Consider the following 6608-nt stretch of genomic DNA (forward strand, 5'->3'; position numbering starts at 1 on the left):
CCTCTGATGCTGCTTGGCCTGCTGTGTTCATCCAGCTCTACACCTTGTTATCTCTGGTGTTCTGCAGACCTGGGTTTGAATCCTGCCACAGCCGATGGTGGAATTTGGATTCAATTAAAATATCTGGAATTAAGAGTCTAATGATGACCATGAATCCGTTGCCGATTGTCAGAAAAAAACCATCTGGGTCATTAATGTCTTTTAGGGAAGAAAATCTGCCATCCTTACCTGGCCTGGCCTACATGTGACTCCAGACTCACAGCAATGTGGTTGACTCTTAACAGCCCTCTGGGCAATTAGGGATGGGCAATAAATGCTGGTCAAGCCAGAAGTGCACACATCCCATGAATGAATTAAAATAAAAACTGTGTTTGGTTCAGGGGAACTCTGCTTGGGTTAGAGGGCAGGCAACTGTGTTTGGGTCAGGGCTCAGGGCAAACTGTGCTCGGGTCAATGGTTGGGGCAGTTCTGCTTAGGTCAGGCTTTGAGAACCTGGGTCAGCAGCAGTGTTAGGCTCACTGATTTCTGCCCCTGGGTCCAATGACAATCAGAATCATACACAGAATTGGAAGCGAGGTCTAAACAAGACTGTTTACAGTTCCAGCATAACTTCCTTACTTTTCAATTCGAGTGCCTGTATTGCTTTTTTGCAGTCTTGCCAACTTGTGGCACTTTGTTTAGTGACTTGTGAATCTGTAATGTATGCAATAGTTTAGCATGAAGATAAAAGAATTACATCCAAAAGAAACATATTGAGCGACTGAACCAATAGAAAGCAGACCTAATTAATTTCCCCACTGAGTATACTTAAAGTTTTGCCACGTGCTCTTATGAATATGAATTATGAGGCATTCATTGGGAAGAGATTTGCATTAGAAAAGATGTGACATACAAAATGTGATCCATGAGCTATAATTACACTGTCTGCACTTACTACAGATTTTGGAAAAAATAGCTCCAAGAAACAAATGACCTGCATTCATAGAGTGGCTTTCACAACCTCAGGATGTCCCACGGTGCTTTACAGCTAATGAAGTACTTTTGAGATGCAGTCATTATCGTAATGTAGCTAAAGCAGCAGCCAATTTAATGTAGTAATGACCAGATAATCTGTTTTTGTGAAGTTGGATGAAGGGTAAATATTGGCCAGCACACAAAGGGCTAGTTTATTGTTCCACTATCCTGATTATATAATTTATTTTGTTGAGGGACAGGAGAGAGATTTAAAACAGACATGAGAGGCAAACTTCTTACACAGTGGATGGTTCACACGTGGAATGAATTTACTGAGGAAGCGGTGGACATGGATGGAATTACAACATTTAAAAGATATTTGCATAAGTGCATGAATAGGAAAGGGTTGCAGGGATCTGGGCCAGCAGGAGGCAAGTGGCACTAGTTTAGTTTGGGATTATGTTCAGCACAGACTGGTTGGATCGAGGGTCTGTTTCCATGAGTATGAGCCTATGACTCTATAACTCTATGACAGTCTTTACAGTGGCTTTACAAAATTTTGCTAGAAGAAATATGTTGATCTAGAGACCTGAAGTGCTGACGGCTTTAGCACCACTTCTGGAGGATTTTCATTGATTTAATAGTGGAATTTGGAGAATGTTTCATGGACGGTTGAAATAGAAGTCCATCCTACTATATATCCCAGTGGTTATAGTTCATAAAATCCCTACAGTGTGGAAAAGCTTGATTAAAACACCACTCAGCCTTCCTCTTTCAAATGCAAAGAGCCTTACTCTTGTCAGTCCTTTCCTGAAATGTACACTCAGCATTGCTGATATTATCCCTATAAAGCTTCTCTACACAGACTACCATATCCTCACCCAGGACAGAGATTTTGTCAGGGACAATTAACAGGGGCCCAGGCCATTCAGCCCATCAAGTCCACACTGACCCTCTGAAGAGCAGCCCACCCAGATCCAGCCAATCCCTGTAAGCCTGCATTTCCCATAGCTGATTCATCTATCTTTGGTCTGTGGGAGGAAACCCAAGCACCTGCAGGAAACCCACACAGACACAGGGAAGATGTGCCAATTCCACACAGTTGCCCAAAGGTGGAATAGAACCCGGGTGCCTGGCACTCTGAGGCAGCAGTACCAGCCACTGAACCACCAAGCTGCCTCTCAAAGCTGTTGAAGAGTTGGTAATCTCTCCTAACTAGACTAATCACACATGCAACTATCTGAACTCAGCATATAAAATAATATTGGACTGGCTCACTTACTGATATGACTTTTTCTCTACTGTGTCCGGGTTTGACAACGTGCCTAGATGTAGAAATAGCAATGTTAGCTTTACAGCTCCAGCATGGCACATACAAAAATGAGACAGAGCAGCTGTTGAGCCCATTATATTGATTTGTACAGCCAGAATAAATTTCAGTGCAGCTGGTCCATGCCAATGCAAGAGTCTTGTCCAAAATGTTTCTTCTGAAATCTTTCCTTGGTCATTCTATAACATAAACATAGAATTCCTAATGTGTGGCAGCAGGCCATTTGACCCATCAAGTCCACACCAACCCTCCAAAGAGCATCCTACTCCCTTCTCCAATCACTGTAAGCTTGCATTTCCCATGATTAATCCACCTAACCAGCACATCATGAGCAATTATAGCATGGCCAATCCACCTAGCCTGCACTTCTTTGGTCTCTGGGGGGAAACCAGATCTCCCAGAGGGAACCTGCAGGGAACCTACACAGATAGTCACCTGAAGGTAGAATTGAACCTGGATCCCAGGCGTCTTGAGGCAGCAGTGTCGACCACTGAGTCACCATGCCACCCCAATAATGGGTGCATCATCGGAAATTATATTGGTTTATTATGTCATTGATTGTTAGAGAAACGTTACAACATCATTGCTCCTCACTTTTACTTCCATGATGTTTGTTTTATCCTGAACTTTAGCCTCTCTCTTTTGCCACAACGGAGATGCTTTTTCAAAGTGTTGTGATCCAAACTGGCTATCACCTGGGGTAATATGTCCCTCTCTCAATTCAAGAGTAGTTGTGAGGGAAGGTCTTTCATTAATATGTTGCTTTATCAGCAGGAAAGCACAGCATTACTTTTCACATGTACACTGACAATGCCCAGCTTCACTCCATCATCAACTCTCCCACTGTTGCTAAATTAATGGACTGCTTACTGGCATCTAGTATTGCACAACCTGAAATTTCATCCAATTCAATATTGGGAAGGTGTTCTAAATGTACCTCCATCTCTCTCCACCTCATTGATTTGTCTACCTTTCCTTTTAATACGTCTTCTCAGTGGATGGCTCTTGAAAGGAGTGAAAATTAGTACACAAGCTTACAACATATTTTAATGCAATTCACTTATTCTCTGTTCTCTGCGGAGACATCAACCCACTAATTTTAAACAGACTGTATGAATGCATTAAGTGCATAGATGCTAATCTTTATGCAACTTAATTTCAAGATTATAAATTCCAAACGATATTACCGAAAAGTGGCAGCAGGTAAAAATAAGGAACATTTTATATGAAACATTTCTCGGGTCCTGGAGATTCTAAAGTGTTTTACGGTCAATAAAGTATATTTTGTAATATTGAAAATGCAGGAATCAATTTACAACATCCCATTAATGGCAGGAAGATGCCAGTAGGGATTCTATAAGCCAATTGAGGGATGGCTATTAGCCTGATTTGTTGGAAGAATTCACCTTGTGTCCTTCAAAATAATATCATAATTTTTTTGAACATTCATTCACAGGATGAGGAAATCACTGGCTAAGCCAACATTTCTTGCCTATCCCTAAGAGCCAACCACGTTGCTGTGGGTCTGGAGTCACATGGAGGCCAGACCAGGTAAGGACGGCAGTTTCCTTCCCTGAAGAATACTAGTGAATCAGATGGGCTTTTCCCCAACAGTTGACAATGGATTCATGGTCAGCATTAGACTCTCATTTCCAGATTTTAATTGGATTCAAATTCCACCATCTGCCATGGGAGGATTTGAACCTGGATCTCCGGATTAACAGTCCAGTGATACTGCCACTAAGCCATCAACTCCTTTATCCAGTGACCCAAGGGGGCAGACAAAACTTTGATTAATATTAATGTCCAAATGAGGACAATTGTGACAATGTAACACACCCTTAGTGTCAATGCTGCATTACAACTCATTTAGAGAATCCACATTGCTATGACAACTTTCACTTCTACTTGCTGCTGTTTTGTGGAGCCATGGATAGTGGTGGTCAAGGTTCCAATGTCCTTTTCATCACATGGCTAACCAGGAATTTCTCCCACTCTTACTTCCTGCCGTTGCATGAGTTGGAAGGGTTGGCAGGTTGACACACATTAAGTCTTTGCACATTGTAAACACACTTTAATTATTTGTTGGGTCCTGGAGTGGGACTTGAACCAAGAATGTCTGCCTCAGAGGCAAGGCAATTTCTCCTGCACCAGCAGAGCTGCTGATCCATTGTGAATTATACATCTCTGTACTGGCACTTGAACCTACACTCAACTGAATCAGAGGCAAAAGTGATATCTACCGAGTCAAGACTGAAACCATGGTTATACATAACGATTTAGTATAGATAGCAGATAGCTCTATCAACTACATCACTGGTACCTCGGTCTCACGGAGCTGCTACGATCACCACATCGAAACGTCCTGCAGAGTTTCAAATGCAGCTGGCATCAGCTGTAAGTTAGAGTTAACCGGACGTGACGCTTGTCGTTGTTCTCTCTTAGCCACACAATGAGCAAGTGTAGCCACTGTCTGCTAATAGACTGTGTATCCATTACACTGGGATCATTGTGTGTGCACTCATTCCTATTAACACAGTATGCGGAGGGGAACTTGTTCAATGTAATGATTTATTTGACAAGGAATGCACTTTTACAACGTAATCAGTTCCAACCGAATCCAAGACCAAGTGTTTTCAGAAATCAACATGGTCAGGGACTAAATGATTCCTCGATAAAGGACTTTGTTTACATGGCAGAACCTTTAACTAGGTTGGCCCCACTCTGTTTTTACACACTTTCTCCTTCCTCTCCATTCTCAAGTGTTTTCTGGGACACTTTCAGTCATCCTGTAATATCTCCCAACCTGGCCAACTCTGTTTTCACTTTTGCCTATTTGTGAAACTCTTTGTGATTTTTGTTATGCTTTTAAAGGTTCTTGATAAATTTGCCATACTTTTCTTGCAGGGAACAAATGGACTCAAAGTAAATGAGAGCCAATAATTATTTATTGAAAATATTTCCTGGGTCATCCTGTAACATAAACACAATGATTGTACAATCAGAAATAATATCTGTTTATTAACTGCCACAGCAACATTAGAACATCATTGCTTCCAATCTTCAACTTGGACTGTGCTTTGTCACTTTCATGATGTTAGCTTACCTTGAACTTTAGCCTCTCACTGCTGCCACAATGGAGATACTTTTTCAAAGTGTTGTGATCCCAAGCTGGCTATCACCTGAGGTGAATTTTCCCCTCTCTCAATTCACGAGTCGTTGTGAGGGAAGGTCTTTCATTAATATGTCTCTTTATAAGTCGGAAAGCACAGCATTACTTTTCACATGTACGCTTACAAATGCCCAACTTCACTCCACCATCGCCTCTTCCACTGTGGCTAAATTAGCGGACTGCCTATCCAGTATTGAAATGCCATCCAATTCAATATTAGGACGGCAGAAGCGATGGGACTGACATTTCCCATATTTTAGCTGAGGGTCAGTTTCAGGGGAGTTCAATGGCGAGTTTCCCAACGCTGGTGACATTTCTAGTGCTGTTCTGTGCTGTTCACCTCATTCGTCACACATCCGGCATCCGTAGCTCTTATCTCGAGCCAGCATGCGGTCAGCAGAGGAGGAAGTGCTCACTGGAATCAGGACTTCCTGGCATTCGCACAGCAAGTGGCATACTTAAACCACTTTGAACAATTAATTGTGTCCCTGTGCAAGTCAAAATGATCTGGCTGAGGGAGGCGAGTTGATACTTTGCTTTGCTGACAAGGACTTGGAGGGCCTTGGGAATGAGGAGGGTGTTTCTCTTTACCCGAGAGCGCCAGAGGAGAGCATGGGCACCGATACTAAAAGTCTGGTGTGAGGCAATGACCTGGTATCCACAGTCCAGAGGAATGTGTAACGGGATCAAGGGTTATGGGGAGAAGGCAGGAGAATGGGGTTGAGAAACATATCAGCCATGATTGAATGGCCCAGCAGACTTGATGAGCTGAATGGTCTAATTATCATAGAATAGAATCCCTACAGTGTGGAAACCGGCCCTTTGGCCCAACAAGTCCACACCGAACCTCAGACCATTCCACACAGAGCCATTCCCCTGTAACCGACCTAATCTACACATCCCTGAACACTACAGGCAATTTACCTAACCTGCACATCTTTGGACTGTGGGAGGAAACTGGAGCACCCTCAGGAAGCCACGCAGACACAGGGAGAATGTGCAAACTCCAAACAGACAGTCGCCTAAGGGTGGAATCGAACCCAGGTCCCTGGTACTGTGAGGCAGCAGTGCTAACCACTGAGCCGCTGTGCCACCCCTATGCTACTCTATCTTACGGTAAATGCAGGAAGGATGCTGTGCCAGGATAAGTGC

General features: G+C 43.1%; 1 long non-coding RNA gene across 1 annotated transcript in view; it reads right to left on the minus strand.

Moving 5' to 3' along the window:
- The window catches only part of LOC125487105, a 32834-nt gene extending 27067 nt beyond the window's left edge, over nt 1-5767 (minus strand). The window contains exons 1-2 of the long non-coding RNA XR_007265651.1: nt 5391-5767; nt 2237-2279 (exon numbers count right to left, since the gene is read on the minus strand). This is a non-coding gene — a long non-coding RNA (uncharacterized LOC125487105). The remainder of the gene's footprint in view (nt 1-2236; nt 2280-5390) is intronic.
- Nucleotides 5768-6608: the final 841 nt, after the last annotated feature.

This window comes from Rhincodon typus, chromosome 36 (genome assembly GCF_021869965.1).
Source record: "Rhincodon typus isolate 14 chromosome 36, sRhiTyp1.1, whole genome shotgun sequence".
Lineage (NCBI taxonomy): Eukaryota > Metazoa > Chordata > Chondrichthyes > Orectolobiformes > Rhincodontidae > Rhincodon > Rhincodon typus.